The sequence below is a fragment of the Lagopus muta genome, chromosome 1 (assembly GCF_023343835.1).
Source record: "Lagopus muta isolate bLagMut1 chromosome 1, bLagMut1 primary, whole genome shotgun sequence".
NCBI lineage: Eukaryota > Metazoa > Chordata > Aves > Galliformes > Phasianidae > Lagopus > Lagopus muta.
Window position 1 is genome coordinate 157,340,513 of NC_064433.1, and position 25,656 is coordinate 157,366,168.

A 25,656-nucleotide genomic window follows, 5' to 3' on the forward strand; every position below is an offset into this window, starting at 1 on the left:
CTACTCCCTGCCCAAACACAGTCTCCATAGCAGAGGTCCTGATGCAGTAATACTGCACTGTACTCTCAATGCTATGGATGCACTGTTGAATGGCTGATCTCACCAAGGGCTTCCAGCATGCTCAACTCTCATACCTATTTTGAATAGTGTCAAAAACACTTGTATCCAATATCTTAGTAGTCTCTGAGAACTGAGGCTTTTAGAAGTAGATCTTCACCTTTAACCTCAACCTACTTTGAGAGACATATTTATTGCTATAATGAGAGTTGCTGGGACTTTTCTGTAGGCTTTCTTGCTGTTTAGTTTTCAGTTGTTAGGTTTTTGTTTGTGGTGTGTAAAAGAAGTATCTCAGGCACCTGAGAATACCAGAGAAATATGGTATCAGAGAAACAATTATGCCTTCTTGAGGAAGGGGTTGAGGCCCTGGTCTCCTCTACCCTCAGCATTTTCAAAGAGCTAAACTATTTCATGTGACTTCCTGTTCAGCCTGCAAGTTCTGACACCTCACTTTCCCCATGCATTGAAAAAGGACAAAACATAATTTGGCTCCTGAGCTTTCAGAAGTTAGGCACTGTACTAGGTATGCACTAGGTACATAAATCTTCTCTGCATCCCTATAAATTTCCCTGATGACCTGGGAAAGAAAAAACATCTTGCCACACTTTTATCCAGTACAGTGTATTAATTTCAATCGTTACTACACTATAATTATAGTTAGGTATACAGAGAAGCAGATTCAAGGTTTCCTTTTCTGATGGCCTCTCATCCATATAGAAAAGTAAAATGTCATAGCTGTGCAGAACATGCTTCCTTTTTTTTTTTTTTTTTTTTAAATCAGCGATGCATGCAAAGCATTAAACCATTTTATTTCCAGCCCTTTTCTAGGTAGCAATTATTTTCAAAATATTACATTCAATTTAAGCTGTTGAAACGTAATAAAAGCAGTGAATTTTGACAAGGAATGCATCTGATTTGGTAATAACAACTTTTGTCTATGTTTTGTTCATATCAAAGAAAGAAAACTCCTTTTTTAATAAAGGAATAAGTTCAGCTATTAATGAAATGCTGTCACTCACAGGTGAAGTGCAACAGATTTTCTCTCTTTTTTTTTTTCTTCATTTATTTTCTTAATTGTACATATCTGCTCAGCAATAGTAGGGGAAAAGATTATTTGAGATGAGAAAAAAAGTCTGCAACTTATTTTGATACTTTTTTTTTTTTTTAACACCTGTCAACATCAGCAAAGTATTTTGTCAAGTTTCAGATTGAACTATAACAAATTTTAGAAAAGAAGAAAACTAAATTAGGTACCTTATACCTAAGTAAATCTGTAAGCAAAATGGCTTTCAAAGCCACAGATCAGTAGCTAGATAGAGCTGCTTGATGAGCCACTCATTTAGGTATGAGCATGGGACTTGTTAACAGAGGCAAATGCGAGAGAAAAAGGAAGCCTCATGATGAAAGGGTTTAAGATGTCAGTAAAGCACATGTTTATGGCAGTAACATTAAGCAGTTAACTGTGATTCACAGCTTTAAAAGCAGAAGTCATTTAGCTTGCTAATTACAATAACAGCTGCAAAATTGAAGAGTTCTTCAACTATTTATGAGGTATGAAGACAAAACTGGAAACAAAGCATTAGAACATTGGAGATCTGATCGTTAAGGGTTTTGTGCTAAAACTGTGTCATCTGAGTCCAGCAGCTACCACCAAAAGGGACTTTAGAAACATCTGCAGACTTTTCTGCTCAGTCTTTGTGTTGTATTGTAGTTTTAGTAGTTCCCAATCCTTAGACCTGCAGTTGATTGGTTTATCACACTGACCAAGCGTTTGGTATGTGACAGACCTCGACTGGATATTGTAAATTGAATTCTTACATGTGTGCAAAAGTTTTGATTCAGTGAAATTGCAAATCCTTTCACAGGATGCCCAGGCCATAAAACATGGACATCTAGAAGAGTTATCTGAATTGTGACTTTTGACCCCTTCTTTTCTGTAGATAGCACGAACATGAGGAATTGCACAGTGTGTTATGCAGCAGATCGTGGTAGTCCATATTCAACTGTATTTCCTCCTACTTTCTTTTCCAAAATCCCTCATTTTTCTTCCATTTCCTCTACAGATGTGAATCTGCTTTTGATCAAAATATATTGCATTATACAACTCATTAGTTAAACAGCCAGCTGTGCAGTGGGTTTTACAGCCCTGCAAATACGCCAGAGATGATCTGAACACAGTTTCTGTTTAACAGGACTTAGATAAAATTCCTGTATCTTTTGACTGCGAGGGGGTTAGATTTCTTTCTTAGGAGAGTATAAAAGGTTCAGTATTCATTTTCTTCTGATACATAGATAAAACAATCTAGTAAAGTTATACACAGAAGGAATTTGAAGATGCCTTTAGATAGAGCTGTTCTGAGTTGATCTTACAGGATTAGAAATCATATTAAAAAGCTGTCCAGCAAAATGAATGACAAGATATAATATCACCAAAGTAGATCATCAAAGTATATAAGCAGCCCTTTGATAGTTATCAAGCATTGGACAGCAACACAAAGGCAATGGAACTAAATACAATAAAAAATAAGTAGTGGTCAGCCACAGTCACGTTGGGAAATTTCATTCTAAGAAGTATTGTGCATGCTGTGGTATCTGCAGGAGAATGCAATTAACTCTTTAGAGCCTTGTTATTATTGTCTGTGTGAAAAAGATTTCTGAGAAGAGAACAGGATATAAGCAACTCCCAGAACTATCTGAATAATACCCAAGAGCTGTTAAACTATGGAACAAATGAGGGAAATAAAAGAGGTAGCTGGTATTTTCTATCTCTGTGCAAGCTCAAGGACACCTAGAAATCTGGTTTCACTCAATACACGATTAAGTCTTATTCCTTTAGAATAATGGCTATAATAAAATCCACTATAGGAAATAATCCTTGTTCTTTCATTTTGCACCCTCATTTGGACTAAGAAAGGTCCCTTTGTTGGACTTTTTTCTATCTTCTTTCCATTTATTTTTGTCCCACATGGCAGCCTATATACATGAATAAAATCCACATAAAGTATGCAAAGGTTATTGCAGATGTAGTGGAGAACTTGCCACTAAATAACACCATTTAGCTAATTAAGTTAAACTGCTAATAAAGCTAATGATAGAAACAATAGTTTTGGCAACAAGTGCTGAGAATCATGGAGGTGAATGTGACTGTTGCTTGGATCATATTCACCTTCTAATGTGCCATTTTGATGTTCAGACAGCATACACTGTCTGGTGGGAAAAAAAAAAAAAGAAAGAAAAAAAAAAAGAAAGAAAAAAAAAGGTGTTTCAGAGCTGGATAAATCAGTAATAACTGCAGAATCAGAGGATAAAAAGACTGTTTAAGATTCCGGGTGTCTCATGCCAAACTCTGAGTCCTCTGGAGAGTTCAGAAGCTCACAGCCGGCATCTTCTGGAAATGTGTCACCTTCAGTTGCTATTGATCTGTAGCTACCAACTGTTGTGCTGGAGATTCAGCTCACCAGAAACAAAGTATTGTCAGAACCAAAGATGTTGCATAACAGTGCACAGAACTTTTTGATGACTGAAGTAAGGAAAGAAGCATTTTTGAATAAGGTCAGAAATTACTGAATGATAACACATTTTCCTGTTATCTGTGAAAGTTTCACCATAGTGCAGTTGACAGAGGTGAGAGACTTCTCCAAAACACTGAGAAATAATCATATAAGCTATCTTTTTGTTTGTTTGTTTTAATACCAAAAAAAGGAGCTTCTCTCTCTTATTTTTATCATACTGAACGTGAACTAATTTATTTAGTTTTGTGAAAAAATGATTCCTTTTTAATGTAAAAAAAAAAAAAAAACCAAAAAAAAAAAAACCTTTCAAAAAGCAGTCTTCCTGAAGTACAGGTTTTATGTAAAATAAATAAATAAATAAATAAAGATCTGAGATAACTGTAACATCAAAGAAGTCAAATTCTGTGCAAAAAAAAAAAAGAATTCATATTATGAAGACTGGGGTGCACACAAGTTGCTGAAGTGCACTTTAGTATTATGCTCCTTCTTAAATTTCAGGTCTCAAAGCTTACATACAAGAAAGTATTATTTTTGCTGTACTTGGTGGAAGGTAAAACTATAGATCACAGTATGGAGTCCAATTAAGACAGCTGAGCAGTGCTATCTTAAGGCCATTCACAATAATTTTGTACAATTTCAAAAGCTGCACCTGTCACCAACAGGTGTTCTTTATAGTCTTTGAGATTATGGCAAAGATGTATTCAGACCACTGGTAGCTGAAACTTCTTGAGATCATTGTCTATCATACCCAAGCAGAAAAAATCCTTCATGCTTGTCTCTTTGAGGAACCCATTAAAAATCCACACATCTCCAAGGTAAGAGTGCTAAAGAGAGAAATGAAAAAACATGTTGATATCAGGAGGGAAGGCACCATTACTCCATTTGTACAGTAAGTTGATGCACAGTTGATGTCCTTATGATTGCACTGTAATATATTATTATATTGTATTGTATTGTTCAAGAAAAAGAAGAAACGTCTGGACAGAGTCCAGTGGAAGGCCACAAAGATGATTAAGGGCCTCGATCATCTCCCTTATGAGGAAAGGGTGAGAGATCTGGAACTGTTCAGCATGGAGAAGAGAAGACTGAGAGGGAATCTTACAAATATCTAATGGGTGAGTGTCAAGTGGAGACTCAAGAGCCTCGAGGCTCTTTTTGGTGGTGTCCAGTGAAAGAACAAAGGATAATGGGCATGGACTAGAACACAGGAAGTTACATATGAGCATGACAAAAATATCTTTACTTTGAGGGTGACAGCAATGGAACAAGCTTCCCAGAGATTTTGTAGAGTCTCTTTCTCTGGAGATATTCAAAACTCACCTGGATGCTTTCCTGTGCAAACAGCTTTAGGGAACCTGCTATAGCAGGGGACATGGACTCGATGATTTCCTGAGATCCTTTACAACCTATGATTCCATGATTCTGCGATGTCACCCATCAATGGTGGACTTTTCAGAAGGCTGTATCTCACGGTCCTGATTCTCTTTTGTCTGAGTTTCTGCATTTATTACCCATGCATTTTCCTTACACGTTAAAAAACTTACATTCAAATTAGAATAATATTAGTGTAGCAATTCTCTAATTGGTTAGACTTAACTTCAGATGGAGCAGAATTACAGAAAACAGTATTTTTCTTCCCTAATAGCCTCAATTTTATGATCAGCAACTAATTTCCTTTTGCTTTTACAATGCTTCCGCTTATTCGTATTTCTGCTTTCCAACAAAAATGACTGGACAAAATTTATGTCAAACTTAGGCTATCGGTATAGTAAAGATTATTTTGACTTAAGAGCATGCATTTACAGGAAAATGGAATGAGTAGAAGATTCATAAAAGCTAAGGCCCAACCTTCAGTATGTGCTGTATATTTACAGCAATGGGGGAAACACTGAGCTATTTAGAAAACCTGAAAAGTTCTGCAGCTGCTGAGGCAGTGTTATGCGGTCTTTTTAAAAGATGTGCCCTTCAGACTGCTTTCAGTGTCCTATCATGTCTTTTTCCATCTTCTGCCTTATAACATTTTCTATGCCTTGTAAACTGATAGGAATTCACTCCTCAATGGTCATACACAGAGGTTAATAAGCTCCCAGCATCAGCTGACTTTGCACTCAAGAAGAAATACTCTACCCTCCATCCAGTTCAGAAATGTTACCTTCATATCCCCTTCCCTATTTTGGGAAGTCGTACTGACAGTAAGTCTTCTTCCACCTCAGTTCTTTTGGATACATTTAGGATCCATGCAGGCCATGCAGGCTGTTCCTTGTGCAAATTGCTGGTCAGCATGATGTGACACTGAGTCACATAGATGCACGTAGATGACTCTACCTTTTTTCCTTCTGTCAGACCACAAAATAAGGCTTTGAGTGTTAAAAATAATTACTCATTAGAACACAGAGTAAAACAAGGTAGATATTACAATAAACATAAGGTTTGTCTGTGGAACAGCTTTAAACATTTGAAAAACAAATCTCTCTAAAATCTAATGCATCTGTCCTTCCTTCTGACCTTGCTCTGAGTCCAGCAGCTTTCACTGTGCATTGCAGCAAACTCTCTCTGGCTCTCAGAAATCTCCTCTCTGTCACCTCCGTGTCTGTGCGCTCTGCTTTCTCGCTGCTTCACACTCCAGCTGCAGGCTCCCTGCCTGCTCCACCTTGCACTTGCCAAAGGTTTTCCAGCAAAGCTTTTAAGCTTGTTCTCAGAAAACACAATCTCCCTCTCTCTTTAGAGGGTGCAAAATACAGGACAAAAAAAAAAGAAGCAGCTTCTGACCTTGCTATCCAGTGCAGCCTTTCACCAAACCACGCCGTGCACAGAAACTGTGAACAAACAAATAACTCAGGCTGTTTATCATGTCAGAGTAACAGGGTGGTGAATGGCAGGAAGGGCTAAAAGAATGTAAGAGATTATTGGAAGACAAGCAGCTAGTCGTATATGTATTTCTCCCACATTTCTGACTTTGTAAAATGTCATTCACTTATGTCTCAAGGAAGCAGACAACTTGCTCTTCTTTCAGAAGAACAGACTGGGAAGATACAGAGGATTATTATTACTCAGAAGGATTCCTTCTAAGGTGATAAAAGAATATAGTTATCTATACTGGAACAAACAGCAAGGTGTCTCTGCCTTGTAATATTAGAGGCAAAATATGACACTTCCTGTGACTTAAATTCCATTTTGTTATCCTTTGAAGACGTGCACAAATTCTACTATAAAATAAATAGAGCTTTGCACCCAGAATTGAGAATGTTAGAGGTTAAAAATATTCTTTACCTCTTGCCTCATCAGTGCCCTGCCACCTCTATATATTTTCATACATATGCAAGTTTATGCTGTAAAATGTGCCCAGAAAGAGTTTGCTGTTGAAATGCTGTGCATTGTATCTGACAAAATACTGAGATAAAATGGAATTATGAAAAGGTGTGACATAAACCTTGGACAGTTTGTCGTGCTGTGCTAGGAGATGTACCTCATAGGAAACTATGAAATCTGTAGCCTAAAGCATGGCACCACTCAATCTATGCACAAAACTAATATGTATGATGACAAAGTTTCAGTGAGCATATTCACATGGTAAGGCTTTTTATCATTTGAATGTACTGCATCAAAAGGGAAAGGATAAAAAGTACTCTGTCACCAGTTTGGACAGAGGTCTGTAGCAGTCTGCTGGAAAGGAAGCAGCCAGTAAATGGGAGAAAGGAAGATATCCAAATAGGTTCGGCTTTCTGCAGAGAACAATTGGAAGAATCAAGACAACAGCTATAGATTTTTTTCTCTAATGATATTTTCAATTGTAATCCTGAAAAGTTTTTACACAGTAATTAAATTAAATTTTGAGATGTCTCCAATTTACTATCATATTTTCTTGCCCCTAGCAATTACATAAATTATTGCCCCTAGCAATTAAATATTTTGAAGGATTTTTTTTCTCACCTTTTCCTTCTTTTCCAGTTCCTCTGCTTCTTAGACGGCCATGAAAAGCACAAAAGAAATATTAATGCATATAACCTCCCCCTCTGTCACTGCTCCAACACTAATTTTTTTAAATATTTCAGAGTTTTTCTTTTCACGGTTCTGAAGCTTACATAGGTACAAAGTTACAAATGACAGAAGTATTTAAAAAAAAAAAAAAAATTAAAAAAAAAAAAAAAAAAAAAAAACCACTATCAAGAACAAATGGGACTGAATCAAATCAGTCCCATCAAATGTACTGAATCAAATAAAGGGGAAAAAAAAAGAGAAAAATAAATAAACTTCTTCCAAATCAACTGTTTTTAAAAATACATACATTTTTTGCACGCATCCTCTTTTCTTTGATTTCAAAGAAAACCTGTAATATATGACTTATAAACATTTTGGCTATGGGCAAATGTTTCTATATTTTTCTATAAACACTTAACATGTAAATATCGGTGGCAAAGACCATTCTCCTGGAGTGACACAAGAAGCACTGCTAAGCAACATTCTCTGAGTTTGTTGTTTTTTTGTTGTTGTTGTTCTCAGAGTTCTTAGTGTCATTTCCTTTCTTTCTTTATGAACATAGAAGGAAGTGCTACTAAGGGTCTATTTCTGCAAGTAATGGGCATGCAGCTATAAAGAAACCTCAGATTTCAGGTAGCCCATGCAGAAGATCATGGCATTCATTAAATAACTTTAAGTCTGACATTCAGAAGCAGAATTCAATCTGGAAACCATGTATACAAGTCCAGACTATTTACATTCCAGGTTACCACTTACAGGTTCATGATTCCTAATCGCAGGGATAATCTGCAAAACTGGAAGCTACACTTGTCTGTATTTCTTCATGAAAGAAAGTATTAATTGAAGGAAGCAGTGATTATAAAACTTCTTTATTTCCATCACAAACAGTGAGGCTGAAGACTGAGAAATCATAAGCAAAGTCCAGAATCTTCAGTACACATCAGAAAAAGATGAATTTTTCCACATTTTTTTCCTTCCTCTGTAGTTTCAGCTCTTTGTGAAAGAAATCTGAGCAGATAGAGTTGATGGGTGCCCTAAAATTAACACACCAAATAACAGAAACGCACACACCAATGTTCTATAAGCTTGTGATTTTTTTGCCAAAAAAAAAAAAGAAATCTCCTGCCAAAACCTAAAAACATGAACTCAAATCCTTGGCATTTTCGTCAACACATAACATAAATTATTTAGTTTAAAAAGTACAGGATGCTTTTCAAGCTGTAATTTCAGAATATGAAGCTTATCAGCTCCTCAAATCATAACACATCATCCTACCTTGCTCTTCCATTGAGACTGCATTTGGGATAGATGCCAATGTTACATATGATACAGCAGCAGTTTCAAATTGGTTTATAACTGACCAGCAGCAGTCAGAAATGATAATATTCCAGATGTTATGACAAAATGCATCTCTACAGACAAGGAAATATTATACCGGTATGAAACATAGAATCATAGAATCATAGAATCACAAGGCTGGAAAAAACCTATAAGATCATCTAGTCCAACCATCTCCTCATTACCACTGCTACCACAAACTAAACCATATCTTGCAGCTCCTCATCCAGACGCCTCTTGAACACTGCCAGGGACGGTGACTCCACCACCTCCCTGGGCAGCCATTCCAGTGCCTGACCACTCTCTCAGAGAAAAAGTTTTTCCTCATGTCTAACCTAAACCTCCTCTGGTACAACTTGTGTCCATTTCCCCAGGTCCTGTTCATTGCCTGGGAGAAGAGACCAAATCCCTCTTCACCACAGCCTCCCTTCAGGAAGTTGTAGAGTGCAATGAGGTCTCCCCTGAGCCTCCTCTTCTCCAGATTGAACAATCCCAGCTCCCTCAGCTGCTCCTCATAAGACTTGTGCTCCAGACCCCTCACCAGTTTCATTGCCCTTCTCTTGACATCGGGCCTCAACATCTTTCCTGTATTGAGGAGCCCAAAAATGAACACAATACTCGAGGTGTGGCCTCACCAGTGCTGAGTAGAGCAGGATGATCACCTCCCTGCTCCTGCTGGCCACATTATTTCTAATGCAGGCCAGGATGCTGTTGGCCCTCTTGGCCACCTGGGCACACTGTGGGCTCATGTTCAGCTGAGCATCAACCAACACCCCCAGGTCCCTTTCTTCTTCACAATCATCCAGCCACTCATCTCCAAGCAGCCAAAGTGCAGGACCCGACACTTGGCCTTGTTGAACCTCATCTCATTCACCTCAGCCCAGCGGTCCAGCTTATCTAAATCCCTCTGAAGGGCTTCTCTACCCTCAGGTAGATCCACACTACCTCCCAGCTTGGTGTCATCTGCAAACTTACTGAGGGTACACTCAATCCCCTCATCTAGGTCATCAGTAAAGATACTAAACAAGATGGGCCCCAGTACTGACCTCTGGGGGACGCCACTTGAAACGGGTCGCCAGCTGGACTTAACTCCATTCACCACTATCTGCTGGGCACGGCCCTCTAGCCAGTTCCTTACCCAAAGGAGTGTATACCTGTCCAGGCCACAGGCAGCCAGTTTCCCCAGAAGAAGCCTGTGAGAGACTGTGTCAAAGGCTTTGCTGAAGTCTAGGTAGACTACATCATCAGCCCTTCCCTCATCTATCAGTCTGGTCACCCAGTCATAGAAAGAGATGAGGTTGGTCAAGCATGACCTGCTGGCTGGGCCTGATCCCCTGGACACCACTCATGTGCCTGAAGCTCCAAGGCAACCTTGACATAAATTTTCAGCAAACATATTCCTGCCATTACTGCCTGTGCTATCCTATCAATTCAGTGTGATTATCTAGTCCAATACCATGAATCCACATTTAATAGATGGTTCCAGCAGCAATCCTCTGACACAATCAGCTAAAGCTTGTTCTCTCTATCTTCTTTACCCTCGTCTTTAATGCTGCCTCCAAGAGTTTTCCAGTTCCATAAACTGGTGTGTAAGAGCAGGCATTTGCTTCATAAACTCCTGCTGTTTCTCAGCTGTTTATCAGTGCAATGGAGGATTTTCAATACAGCATGTAATTAACTGTTACTGAGAAACTAAAAACAGGAGCAAGAAATGTTGTTGAAGTGTAACAGAGAAAAGTGTGATTCGTCAGGGTTCTTCCTTCCTACAGTTTTTAAATTGTACCATGTCTCTCCCACAAATGAGTTCATGAAAGACTACAGTGTTTTTCCTAGTGATCTCTGCTTATGGAAATGGAAATGCCTTGCTGACCTCCAGAAAAATAACCCTCTCTACACTACTTATAGCAAGGCAACACTGCAGATGTTTCCAGGACATTATGGCATGTGATGCATGGATAATTCAAGGACATCTCGTATGCATTCTGCCACAACTATTTGTTTGTTATGAGTTAACAAAATTCATTTTGGGCAAAAGTTAGATTTTGGGAAGTATTTACATCAAAGCTTTTACTCTGAGGTTTTACAGTCAGGGCTTCTGTATTTGTTTGGTCTTTTGCACTGAGTACAGAAACCATTTTTGCAAGCACTGAAACTGGTGGAGAGAGTCTGAGATATCTTGACAGTGTCTTTAGCTCTGAAAAGACACCGTAAGTCAAGTCCTAAGCCACTAACAACTTGACAATGGCAAAACTTCACTGAAGTATTGTCAAGCGTATGCACATATTAAATGTCAATACTGTTATTGAACTAGCAACTAGACTTGAATGCATGATAGTATAATCACTAATCGCAAATCTTGGTTTTAATTACACCAAACCTGAATAGATAGTGCTTTCTCTTTTCTTGCTTCCCAGTCTAAATCTTCTTTTCTTGCTGCTACGTTTGTTTCTCCTTCATTCTTGGCATTCTGACTACAGCCCTTTTTTCTCAATATACTCTCACAGCTACCTAGTGCTTCCTAAATAAATGTCTGTTTCTACAGCTATGTTGCGCAAAGCATTACTTTGCTACAAAAGGAGCCTATTGCAAGTGATCACTGTTTGATGCTCCCATGGACCATTTCCATTTCCCCAGCTCTCTTATGACTGGAAGCCCAGCTGTTTGCTTTTTTCACTTCTTTCATTAGAGTTCACACTTTCTCTCCAGATACCCTACTAGAGTAACTGTCTTCCTACACCAAAACCCTCTGGAGATGTAGAAACATTAGCGATCATGTTAGAAGTACTAATGTGCAGAAACTTACCCAGTATTGCATTTGCTGTCTCTTGAGTTCAGCACAAAGAGCAGTCAGTCTCATAGCGCTCCTCAGTCTGAAAATAAAAGAGAGTGGATGAATTAAGAAAAGTTCTGTACAACTGTGGGAATGCATTTGTTTCTTCCTTATAAACACATTTACCACACTTAACAGGCAAACATCCAAATCCAGCTGAGTTCTGCTGATGAAGCACCTGTTCCTGTGGGGATATGGTTACTGCTTCTTTGCTAAGAAGCCCCACAGGATTTGCTTTTTTCCCACTCTCACCATCTTTGTATCTCATAACTAGATATATCATCTGTCCCTTCCTTACCTAAGAAAGTAAAGTCTCTTGATTTTATGAATGTATTTGAAATTAAAAAAATAAAAATAAAAAAATGCTAGTGTTAATTTATTATTTTAATTGCTGCTACTACTCTGAGATTTGTACTCACCAGCCTCAAACAAGACCACAGATCCATTAACCTTGTCATCAAAGTTTAGGGGGGGGTCCTTAGTTCTGATAATGTACAGCTTAAATAAATAAGACAAGAAAAGGTAAAAAGAAGTGCCGTTTAAACACTCCACTGTAAGTGTAAGTAAGTCACTGAAATAGAAAAAGCATCATCTGACTGGCATCCTCTTTCCCTTAGCTTCATTCTGCAGCAGCTTGCAACTTTTCTTGCCAGGCAGTAATGCACTAGATGCAGTATTGTTTTTAATGATCTCAGTCACCATTCTAGTACTATCCCTATTCCCATAACATGTATTAATGTAGAAGTAAGCTTACTGTTGAATTCAAGTGATGTCAACATTCGTAACGGATGGTTACTTTAATTATAACAGATAAAGGAAAACTTTTTAGCCAGCATTATCTTGTGAAAGACTTTATCTGCAGCTAGTTAACTTGACAGCTTTACTGTAACTTTGTTATAATTAAATTTCTGTATCATATAACTGTCTTGTTTGATTTTATTTCATATAACAGTTTTTAATTCTTTTAATTAACATTATAACCTCATTAACCAATGGTATGTTTTTAATGCAGCTCATTTGTAAAACAGATATTAAGTTACATCCTAATGGACCCACTGCTCTCAAGTTCTGTACAAATTGCACTCCTGCCTGACCCACAACTGAAATTAAACACAGCGTTACATATTTAAATTCTTGCAAAATAACATGAAACTACCAGGAACAGGCAGGACTAGATGACACACATTTTAAAGTCCTTCTTGGCAAAGCAGGTAGGGAGTTGTAAGATGTGAAGCTGTTTCTGGTCTAGGTAAAAAATAAAAAATAAATAAATTACAAAAACAAACAAACAAACAAACAAAAACCACCATAAAACAGCTTTAGTTAAGGCAAGTAATAACACTTTTTGTAGCAATTTGTTATCTATACTTAGAGCTCTTAAAAAAAAAAAAAAATGTCTCATGAGGAACCTCTACAGTCCATCGTTTACTGATGGAAGGAGGGTTTGTTCTTACCACTCACTGCATCTAAGGCTGGTAACAAAAAACACCTTGTAATGACAATTATCAATATAAGAAAGTAGTCCTAACGTGATTTTCTTTAAAGTCCTTTCAAAGATACTGCTTTGTAGCATATGTCCCCTACTATTGTTTGATGAGTTATTCCAAAGAATACATCACTTAGGAAGTAACAGGCAGTAGAAGGTAATAAAAATCTGAGACAGCAAAGTAAAATTAATCTTTCCAAGAGAAATGAATGCTAGTAAGTAGGCAATAATATCACTGCTTTTTCCAAACAAAAATATATTTGATGATGGTATATGCTATTACATATTTGCAACATTTGGCAATAAAATTTTAAAGGGTGAAATTTCAACAATTCCTAGTTGCTGGGTTCAGCTGGGTTTTTAAAATATTATTTATAAATTACTTGGTATAATTTGATCACATTATATTAAGCACAAACAAGGGGTTATTTAAATATTCACAGGTCACAACAACATGCACATGATTCCCTTATTTTCTTGATGTCAATTTTACATACTATTTTGTCACCTTAATAGAACTAAACCAAAGATTCACAACAATAATGGACGCTAGTTTTATTTCTTTAAATGCTTGTGATTAAATTAACAACCTTAGGGCAGCCAAGCGTTTTGTTGTGACAGTATATTAGTCTTGCTAGTGTCTCAAAAGCAGAATGCTTTTTTTTATTAGTACTTTTGTTTTAAAATACAATTACTATGGCAACTATTTGTCTTCACGTTTTCACTTTGCTTGTCAAAATCTTTGTAGGGGAGATATTGTAGATGACATGCAGTACTTAAAAATATCCTCTAGATGACACTGTTTACTGCATTTAGAAAATGTGCAGGCGTTTATGAGAAATAGCTGCAAATTGAACCAATTACATTTGACAACCATTGTTTGAGTCTAAGCCTGTTTTCTTGACGTCAGTGGACAAGATTTCAGCAGTTTCAGTGAAAATATGAAGAGATCCTATTTTTATCTATAAAACTAAACAATAGTTTTGTATTTTCAACAGAAAAGACTGAAATTTAAAATGCAATTGAAATAGTTTTCATTGCATTCTGAGCTATAAAATGTACCATAGGAATGCTTTCTAATTGCTGAAACCCCTTCTCACACACACACTCTTAATTATTCTGGATGACTTTGTTTAAAGATGACACTGTATAAATATTAATCTTTTTTTTCAACTATTCTTTGTTCTGCAATCTACATTCAATGTAGCACAGTAAATTCGAGTTCATTAGATCAGCTACTGCTATTTAGATGTAAATGTCTTTGAGGAGGATTAATTAATCTCTAATTCTGATTTTTTTTAAGTCAAGATAATGAAGACATTTTCTGACATTTCTCTGATTGGGGGGAAAAAAAAAAAACCCAACAAAAAAAAACCCACCAAAAGCTAGAAATTCCCCTTGTGCCTCTGTATGAAACAGTTCATAGTAGCTAAAACTTAGAATGTGCCTGATCTTGGATTAGTAAATTAGGTTAGAATGCATTCCAGGAAGTGATTTAGTGGCTGAAACATCTAGGCTCAAGATGCTTCTCCCCTTTAGGGGCATCTTGGTTGCCTCTAGAACCAATGGGAAGAGTTAAACATTTCAGAGTGGTCTCCTTTAAAAATGAATTACAGACTACTCTTTAAGCTAAATGGAGAAGAAGGAGAAGAAGGTGATTTATCAACAATCACATGTAGAGCATGTAGTGGTATGTGATGGAGCAGTGTTTAGAGCACCTTTTTAACTTGCACATTAAGACTTTGTTAAAGAATGTGAGAGACCTGTATAGAAACTGAAAGCAATTGTTAGTAGGCATGCTTTTCAATTACTTGTTACAGACCTCATACAAGTGGTAAATGAACTACCAAGAAGACATGAACCACAAGCTGGAAATCCCTGACAGTTTTCTAAGGAGAAGTAAAGATGAGAGGTTTTTTCCTCTGTCTTACATGAATCAAACCACACACCACTCTCCCACTACCAGAGAATTCATGGAGGGTTTTGTTTACTGACATTCCTCAAGATTTTCTTTAATGACTGTTTTATGTACAGGACATAAGCAGTTCATGGAATAGAGAATACAGTGAGAAGAGGGAAAAAAAAAATAAAAATAAAATTGTATTTGTAAATTCTGATAGGGCTTAGGATATGTACTAATTAGACCACAACTGAGAGACTTCTGAGCAGCCACAAAAGTAGGCCAATTTCTCAAAAATTTTACCAACGTGAGTTGAAACAAGCTGTTGAGAAACTTCCTCCACTTTTTTATGAGGTCAGGCTTACAGGACTAGTTTCTGAGGTAGACGTTTCTACCTAATTTTAGGCAATCGAGATAACTTTAGATGAAGCTTAGGGGTCTGATTGTGTGTTGTTTTTTTTTTTTTGTTGTTGTTGTTGTGTTGTTTTGTTCTGTTCTAACTACATAACTTCTTGGTGGTTTTACAGATTTAAGTAAGATCTACTTCTCACTAGGATGAGCAACTTCAGTGTAAATGAGGAAAATGAATTTGTGGCCTTATATCAGAGCTGCCTTAAGCTACATGGGATCACAGATCATCATCTGTAATGTTAGGGAAGATTTATGAAAATGAGTTTCATGTCATATTTTTGGGGAGGATCTTAGTTTTCAGCATTACTTCATCTTAACAAAGCTAAGACATGCAGGTTCTGCTCTTGAGATGATTTCCAGGTGCCTGGAGGCCCACATTTAGGCAAAGAACATTTGAGATTTAAGATCTTCCCTCCCTGTTTTTAGGAAAACTGAAACACATAGAATCATAAAATCATAGAATCATAGAATGGCCTGGGTTGAAAAGGACTGCAATGATCATCGAGTTTCAACCCCCTTGCTATGTGCAGGGTCACCAATCACTAGACCAGGCTGCCCAGAGCCACATCCAGCCTGGCCTCGAATGCCTCCAGGGATGGGGCATCCACAACCTCCTTGGGCAACCTGTTCCACTGCGTCACCACCCTCTGTGTGAAACTTCCTAATATCTAACCTAAACCTCCCCGTCTTAGTTTAAAACCATTTCCCCTTGTCCTATCACTATCCACCCTTGTAAACAGCCGTTCCTTTTCCTGTTTATATGCTCCCTTCAACATCTTCTGAAAAAGAACCAAAGAGGTTCAGCTTCTCTAGTCTGATCAGAAGCTTACCTTCATCTAATCAAAAATAAAAAGAGAGAGAGATTACTCTTCAGTCACTTGAAAACAATGTTGAGCTTTGGCAAAAGCTCTGGCTTTCCCTTTATGAAATTTTACATTAAATGCATCCAAGTGACTGATGAGACTATCTGAGGAATACCTGGATGGTTGTTCAACAGAAGAAGCAGAGGACATCAACTGATAACAACATGCACAACATCAGACCAAACTGGATAACACCTTTACCAATGGAATGGAGCATTTCACTCATGTTCAGAGACTTGGATTCAAGGCCAAATCCTTCCTGGGGAAGAGAACTGAAGTCCTGCAACTCCTTTGGTTCCCTTACGGTAGCACAGATATGTATACAGTGAAAAAAAATACCTATCTCTACAACTAGAAATGACAGTCTCCTCGTTCACTTCAATGCAATCATGTTAATAATATTTCCATAGTTCAAAATAGTAATTCTGTCAATAACAAGCAAAATATTTTTGTACTGAATACAAACAATTACCCTCACTAAAGTCCTCTGGCACTCGCACTATAAGAGAAAAAAATCTAGTAAGATTCCTTACATTTCTAAGAGAAGAATCAGGTGAGCAGTAATGTAACTTAAGCAATAGCTGGACTTCAGCCTTGAAATGACTGGTGTTCATTGAGGTGTGTATGAAGTTTACATAGTTGGAAAAAAAGAAGGACCTGGTAATAATTACTCCTCACTATGACAGTAGCATAAGTAGGGTGTATCTGGTACTTACAGTGACTGACATATCCCGTAATGACTGAAAGTAAAGGACATTCCCAATTACATATATTTATTATTATTATTATTATTATTATTACACACTCATGTACTTTTTTCTAGCATCACATATATTTCATTAGGGTTTTTACTTCAACAAAATATGTAGGTTTATGCTATGTATATAAGCTATAAGAAAAAATGTTTAAATAGGACTCTGAGTAAACCTGAGTTACTGATTTGCAAAATGTCCTATCTCAGAAACAAGTATCCTCTCCTCATCACAGGACTGAGGTTTGCAGGCATGAATATAAACTAGTCAGGCAGAAGACCTTCAGTCTATCCAAGATTTAGAAAGATAAGGGGGAAAGACAGAGATATGAAAAGGAATCTAAACACTGATCCCTGTAAATACTTCTGAAAATAACAACTTTCTGGCATATGTCAGATCAAGCTTTGCCAGGAAAAACATACAAACAAACAAACAAAAAATAGTGACAATTTCAAGCAACTCATAATACTGTTTTTTGGGGGATTTTTTTTTTTTCTTCTGATTCTAAGGTTCTTCCCCAGGAGGGTGCATTTTGCTCACTCGGCCAGTAGCTGGACAGAGTGAAATCTGTTAGGCTTTGTTCAGGACCACTGTGGCACCTTCCTACCTTTGCAAGGACTGAAAGCAATCTAATCTACCTGTCTAGACAAGGCTTTTCTCTGGTCTGATCCTCCTCTTTGGTGTTGCTTGTGACATCTAGAAATTTGACAAGGAAAGCAATTATTGATCAGTCTGAGGTGTGTTTTGCTGTGATAATTGCCTAAGCATTGCTGTGCGATGCCCCTATAGATAGCTGCTTGCTTATTTCCTGAGGCATTTCGTCCTTAGAGAGACAGAAACATTGATAAGGAAGAGGACAAAATGACTAACTTTGATGGGGTTTGTGTTGAAATATCTGCTGCTTGTCAACATGGGAGGGAGAAGAGGTGATTTATTAGTAGTAAGAAATGAAACACAATGAAACTCTCGTATACTTCTCCTAGACTATTTTCTGACTGTGACCACTCACTAAGTTCCCATCAGGAGAAAGTAGTGCCCCATTATCTTCATATTTTTACTTTCTGTATTGTAACTTGCCACATACCTCATAAAACATAATTCACTTGGAGGCTTTTAGAAACTTCTACTACTGTGAAACGTGACCAAGAAAATAAATGAATGCAACAATGAATACAGAGAAAACAAAATATGGATTTAAGGCAAATTTCAGTCTCTTAGCTTTGTTTTCTCTTGTCCAAAACATGAGTATTTTTAGGACACTGAAGAGTATAGAAATAAACAAGAAGATATACGGTGATGCCTAACCTATTCCCTGAAAGTATGTCAAGCACAGACCTGTAATTTTCCCTGTTTTAATGAGAGTAATTTCACTGGGATTAATCCTTTCATTCAGACTCAGCACTGCATGGGCACTCTGTTCAATTCTGGCTTCCACATCAAGAGAAGCTCTGAGAGGAATTAGCCTCCAGAAGGCCAAAACTACATCAAAGTGCTTCCCCAGAACATGGTGGCACGTACAGAGAGAGGGCAGAGCTGCCAAAAGGAGGAAGAAACACACCTTCTCTTTCATGGATCTCAAGCCCTGAAGAACAAACATTCTTTGAGAATCACAGCAATGCCACTGGGATACAGAAAGGATGCAGTTCAGGAATCTGCCCTCTTCCCTTCCACACATATATGGAAAATAAATGGGCATATTCTGCAGGTGTTGCAGTATTTCCACCAGTGGAACACAACACAAGAGATAAAACTTCAGTACCATAGATTCCTTGTTTAACTGGAATGTTAAGAGAAGCAGAAGTGTCAAAATCAAGAATATATCATAACAGTACAGCACTTTAACAGAAATATATGTCTGCCTGCCCATCTGAAATCTAAAGAATGAAGCTGTGACTGTGTCACACAAGTATTTCCCCAGAGGAGATGGAACTTCATCAAGCTTCAATACCTCAGTCACTTTGTGCAAATGATGAGGCATGACCAAAAATCAGAAGTTGCTTAGGTTCAAATTTAGATGCAAAGATGTCAATCCCAGTAATGCAAGATAGTGTGAGTAGATATATTGATTTAAATTGAACATATTCGATTTGCAGTTAATAGAAGCAAAGAACAGGTCAGAATTTGAAAGCGGAAAAACAAAGTAAATGGTTGAAGGAGGTCTCATTCCACATTTTGGGTTTCATACTGATCCTTTCAGTGTTGCATCAGCATTACTCCATCAGCCAGACCTACATTACCCTTTTGGTGGAAATGAAAACAATTTAGTAAAGCTTTCTTCAGCCATTGTTTTGTCTGAAAAAAAACAAAACCATAAGACTCCGTTTCTTTTCCTGTCTTTTTCCTTCCCCATTTCCAAATAATAGAACATAAATAAGACATCAGGTTATTTGCAGGTCTTGGAATACTTTCACCTTACACAAAAGCGCACACTGGTTTGAATCAGCTTCTGTATTCTGATTCATCATCTACTTCCATCGTAAAAAATGAGAGTAACAAACAATAAAACATTTTTTTCTTTATGTGCCACATGCAATTACATCTTGTTTAAGTGGCCCAATAATTGCATTTTAAATGGCACTTCTTTATTATTCTCTTTTTGCCATTTCCAAATTGATTTTTATTGTTTCACTAAATAGTTACTAAAGCTTTGTGAGAAGGAAAAAAAATCAACACACTTTCAAGCAAACAATTCAACTCTGTATGTTAATCTGTACCTTTAAATAAGCAGCAATAATTAATGGGAGTTCGGCACCTTGCTGTATTGTACAGTGACAGGGATTAAACACTGGCACTGCAAAATGCCAGTTTTCTGCTTGTGCATTTGTAGACCCTTCAGAGCCATGAAATGACATTTGCAATCTTTGTCAGTCTAAAAAAAATGGCAAATTCAGTTAAATTTAGTGCTGCCATTCAAATGGAATAAAGGTCGTCACCTGCCCCTTTTGTGATTTGATTATCCGGGAACTGAGTTTATTTTCCACAAGGATGGTCCATTAAAAGGCCCCCATTCTGCAACTATTTCCAACATTTCAGAAGCTCAAGTAGTTTCAATTATTCATTATTAACTGACTTCGCTATTGTTGTTGAAGAGTACACATTATACAGGCATAAATTGTTTGCTTAAGTGTTTTTCTTTTCCTAGAGCTCTAACAATCATTCTGCAAAACAATTAAAACACATTTTTTAAATGATAGAAATGAGTACATTAAATAAGCATCATGCACATTCAATTAACTGGCCTTCTGAAAGGCTGTACTTACATATGGTTTACATTAAACAAAACATTTTTACTGACTTCATTTGAACTACTCAGTAAGTAAAAGCTCTATGTTCAATCCCTATGCCCAGGAAGAGAAGAAACTCCAAAGAAAGCTCCAAAAATCCAGTCAGAGGTACAACATCTGGACAAAAGAAGCATACCTGTAAGGAGAAACGTGTCTGCAAGAATGTGAAAAACAGGCTCAACAATCCTTTCTGTATGCTCTTATGAAAGTTTGCGGCATTCTCCTCTTTGGCATTTATAAAATTCCTAAAGTTTTGGAGGTTAGGAGTAAAGTAGAAGATAAGCATCACTTTTTGGTATTGTTACATCATGTAAGAACTGGATTTCCTGAGGTTACCACGAGGCCAGATTGTGGTAGAAGCCTGAGTGAAGTCAAATGTCAGCGCAGAAAAAAACAAATGCCTGCCCTCTGAAGGTGAACTACTTCATGGTTTAAATATGTCTGCAACATGGGGAAATCTCACATCTTACCTGCCACACAGAACTCCAATCCTCCAGACTTTCAGCAGACAGTTCAAGGAACAACCAAGTCAGGAGCACTCTGAATGATCACAGCAGGAGTGGCAATTTGGCCTTGAGTAATTCCTATTCAAGACGGGACCAAAGCTGTACTTGCATGTGATTTAAGCAACGTTTAAAAAACACTGCTTCCTGGGATAATAGTAAGGACTGCTAAATAGCTAGCGTGTAACCTGCTATTTGAACACATGCACAAAATTGTTTATAATGTATTTTCTCATTATGCTGGACTGAAGAGAATATGCTATAGGTGTGCTGTAGGTCAGGTTCCAGTGTTGCCGTTTGATGGCATGATGCTAAGAGCTCGCTCATTAGAATATGAATCAGATCTCTGCAGAAAGTGGTAGAACTGCAGGAGAGGAAAAAAGCCATTTTGCTTTAATAATAACAGACTGTAAGAGGTAATCCCAGGTACAAAATGATCAAGTGACCAGAGCCAGTTCAGTGAAGAACGATAGCATTTTGTGCTCAACACTTCAAGATTAAAGTCTTTAGTTAGCTAAGCATAATGTGAATCAGTTTCATTTATAATGTATTGTGTGAGCCTGTAGCCAGTATGATACAACGTAAGCAATTCCATTTAGTGCAATTTGACTATAGCTAGTACAGAATAATTGGAGTCAGTTTCTAGCATGCTAGAATTCAAGTCAAATATGATATGGAAAAGAATTTGATACATAATAATATGGAGGCGCAGATAACATGCAGTGATGTGGATGAATAGTTAATATGCTGTAATACAAAAGTCATTCTAATAGGTTATGATGTGATTAGGAGCCCAGTGTTCTTAAATGCAGACAAAGGCCTAATACATCACGGTAAAGAAAGGCTATCAAGGAACAGTATAAATAACAGTACATAGCTGCCATTTGACCAAACACCACATGTCTTAGTTTTCCCAAATGTAAGATCAGCCAAATAAACATTTACTGGAGGATAAAACATGGCTACTCAAGTGAACATGGGAAATGTTGTACAGCAGTTCCTCAAATTTCAGAGACTGCATAATAGTGTGCTGTGTGATTCTGATTCCTGCTCAAGGACTTGAGCTTGTATTAATTTTCTTCCAATATTAGAAGTAGTCATGACAGTTCTAGCCCCCTTGGTGCTCCGAGACACAATTTTACAATCTGCTGTGCAAACACTGTAGCCTTTTTCAAGAGGTTAACAATGCATGATTAGTTAAAGAACTACAGCATTTCAAAGCAAGCACAGAAACATTAACGTGGCAGAACTTCAAGTAAACACCTCTGGCTTTCTAATGTAGCTTCAGAAAACAACAGAAATGTTGTACTATCTATTTTATACTATTTGTAGCTTGAATCCAACCATGATTAGTTCTCTGTTCACTGTTTTTTCCCTTCCTAACACAGGCTAACCCTGCATACATGAGAAGAACTCATTTATGAGCATGTGGTAATCAGTTCTGACTACAAGTTAAAGTCATCCTTGAGCAAACAGAAAACTATTCAGCTTAGCAATAAAGTTAAATAATTATTACCAGGCTATGTGATGTGACTACAATGTGACATTGAAATAACTATGGTGTGATTAGAATAAGAATGTTATATGTCTGTGATGTTACTAGAATGAGGCTATAAAACGTCTGTGATGCCATACTGCTGTGATATGACTAGTGTCAGAAAAAATGTGTGCATTATTAATGCATACATAAACACGCCATATTTCAGAAGCAGACTGCATTACACAGAAAGCTCACAGTCCTAATTATCTTCTTTATTAATGGCTGTTCTGCTTTGTATTTTAGAAGACGAAAGGATCACATACTTAATTCATTCACAGAATTCTTTTTTCTAAGTGGTTTGGCAGTGAGGTTGCTCCTTTGTGTCACTTGCTTGACTTTCAATGCTGGGGCTCTAGCCATCCTTCCTGTATTACATAATGAACATTTTTCTTCAACTATTATTAGATTCAGTTCCGTTTGCTACCATTACTTGATGTCATCAAAACCAGGATCAATTTTTTTCTGTGTCTGTAATAGGAGTCTTTCAGACACAAATACAAAGCACTGCAAAACTAAGACTGCTTAATCTTTACACATCATGCAACAACAGGATTTCAGTGCTCACATACAGAGTGTATTATCAGTCTCTATCACTTCCAAGGGAATGTACCACAGTAATATCACTATGTGCCACACAAAACCAAGCCATGAAAATTACTGACCTCTGACAGATATGAGGAGCTTCCACAACTGCCTAATGCTGTGCCGTATGTGTGTATGTATATTGGAATCTGAAGGCAGGAGCCTGCATCTGAAAATGTAAAATCTTCTAAAATCTTCGAGGCAGTAACTTGGATCTCTTGCTGGCCAACGCTATCAACTGAAACAGCAGACACTTTTTAGTTACAATATCGCACATGAAAGAAGGTAAATACTGATGTTATCTTTTCTTTTTGTATGCACATATATTTGAAAGGCTTAACCAGAAACAGCAGCCAGCGTGGCCATGTATCTGGGCATACTAAATTGGATAGGTACTGTGTGATACGGCTTCCAAGTTCAAGCTGAGAAAAGCTAGCAGTAAAAGCATAGTCAAATGAAGATTCATTCATGCCTCAGAAAATGTTTTAAAATGCACTACATATAACACACCATATATAATGTACTATAATCATCCTCTTGTCACACTTTTGAGGTCAGTTGTATCATAACACATCGGCATTTTATTACACCGTCTTCCAGGCATGTGATGCTGCTTTGTGGCTAGCTGGATAATTTACCTGTGTCATTTACAGGGAAAGAGAAGTGATCACTTTTATTATTTATCAGGCCACAGAAAAGTGTTTTCCAGCTCGATGTTTAAGCAGACAGAAACACAAGCAGCTAAACAGCTCTCCCTTTCCTTCAGCGAGTATCTCCGCTGACCCTTCGGGAAGGGGAAGGAGAAAGGTGTGCAGGCGTAAATGGGAGCCGAGACGTGGCTGGAGTCTGAGCAGCGTGAATTATAGATGAAAAGGCATGTATTAAATATAAAGCCGAACCACGCAGCGGCGGGCCGGGGCAGGCTGCTTGCTGCGGGAGGCGCGCCGGCAGGCCGCGGAGAGTGCGCAGCCACCGCCGCCCCGAGCGCGCTCCCTCCGCGCAGCGCGGACGGGCGCGCTCGCTGAACTCCCCCACTCCCACCCAATAAAAAAAAAAGCCATAACATCCCTATTTTCCCCAGATTAGCCGCACATCCTCTATCACTGCTGCAACCGGCAGCGGGGCACCCCACACTCGCCAGGGCGGCCCCAGCTCCCCGTCGCGCTCTCGCCTGCTCCCGGAGCGCGGCGACCCGAGACGCACTCCGCCTCCCGCCCCCTCTCCGCGGGGCTCCGCGCTTGTTCGCCCCCTCCCTCCCCGCGCCGCCCGCCGGCCGCCCGCCAGCCGCCCCCACCGCCCGGCCGACCCAAGGAGCGACGTGCCCGGCGGCCAATGCCAGAGCCGCGCTCCGGCAGCCGCCTCCCCCGCCGGCGCGGACCAATGCGGTGCGGCGGGAGGGGGGGCTTAGCGCCGCGCACACCCTCCCTCTGGGCTTATTGAGAGTTATATCAAGAATTTCAGTTCAGAGAGAGAGAGAGAGAGAGAAGGAGAGAGTGTGCGTGAGAGGGAGACTGGAAGGGAGGAGGGAAAGCGCTGTCGCTTCCTCCCATCACTAAAGCAATAATCTATTAGGATTTTTTTTTTTTTTAACCTTTGTTTTCTTTCTTTTTTTTTTTTTTTTCCTCTCTTTTTTTTTTTTTTTTTTTTTTTTTTTTTTTTTTTTAATGTGTGCAACTATCAACCCAGAGGTAAGAAGGGGGAGAAAAGGAACGCCAGACCAACTCTGTCATTTCCAGTAAGAAGTTGCAGACTTGATGTAGCTGCCTCTGCTGTGGTGAGAGAGGGATGGAAATTGTGTGCAGTGCAGAGTGGAAAATACTCCCCATCTAAAGAAGTGCACCGGATTTTTGCTTGCTGCTTGTTTGCGCTGTTGCGTGTGCGTTAAGCACCCGAAGGATCGCCGCTTAATAGAAATGAAACATGGAGAGGATGACTAACGACGGAACTGTGAATTTGTTCCCTGGAGTTGCTAATTTGCCACCCCGAAGCAACACATATCTCAAGGAGGAAGCGTTTGGCTGCTGCTGATTTCTCCAAAACTGGTGGTTTACCAGATGCATTGTGCTGTATCTGCTGGAACAGATCATTGCTTAGCTGCAGCAGATCATCAAAGGTAGACAACCAACGTAAGTGCAAAGTTACCCATACAGCGTGATGCATTTCATTAACAAAATAATGATCAGAGCCAACACACAGTGTATTTATCTAGGGAAAGGATCAGTATTTCGGATTCAGTTGGTGTTGGTGGCAAAGGCTCACCTACTCCCTGTCTCTGCATCCCTACCTGCATCACTCCGCTGGAAGTAATCACGGGCAGCAGCTCCCGTGCTGCTTAATGCAGATAAGGTTAGTGCTGAGGGTGCCCAGTTCCCCCAAACTGCAGGTGCTGGAGCCTTGCTCCCGGGTAATTCACAGCTAGCAGAGCATGCAAACACAAGTCCTTCTGTCGCTTTTCTTTATTTATTTATTTTCTTTTTCTTTTTTTTTTTTTTTAACCTGCATTATTAGTCTGCAGTATTTATGTGTGGCAGCTGCTAATAACATCCTAAAGGGAGATCAGTGTCAATGGAGAAAGGCTGAAAGGCTATACCTTTTTTCCTTCCCTTATATTCAGAAAATA

General features: G+C 38.5%; 1 protein-coding gene and 1 long non-coding RNA gene across 8 annotated transcripts in view; one reads left to right on the forward strand and one right to left on the reverse strand.

Annotated features, from left to right (window-relative positions):
* Positions 1 to 11,688: 11,688 nt before the first annotated feature.
* On the reverse strand, positions 11,689 to 12,962 carry LOC125698207 (uncharacterized). Its single transcript, XR_007379109.1, has 3 exons — positions 12,900 to 12,962; positions 12,135 to 12,213; positions 11,689 to 11,755 (listed from the first exon to the last, which is right to left on the reverse strand). It is a non-coding gene; the product is annotated as an uncharacterized LOC125698207 (long non-coding RNA).
* Positions 12,963 to 24,713: 11,751 nt separating this feature from the next.
* Positions 24,714 to 25,656, forward strand: part of PCDH9 (protocadherin 9) — a 718,989-nt gene continuing 718,046 nt past the window's right edge. For 6 of the 7 annotated variants that reach the window (XM_048934689.1, XM_048934692.1, XM_048934691.1 and 3 more), the window contains exon 1: positions 24,714 to 25,162. The gene's annotated coding sequence lies outside the window, so the exon portion shown is untranslated. Of the gene's footprint in view, positions 25,163 to 25,251; positions 25,383 to 25,656 lie in introns of those variants that run through there. The other variant, XM_048934690.1, reaches the window with a different exon arrangement.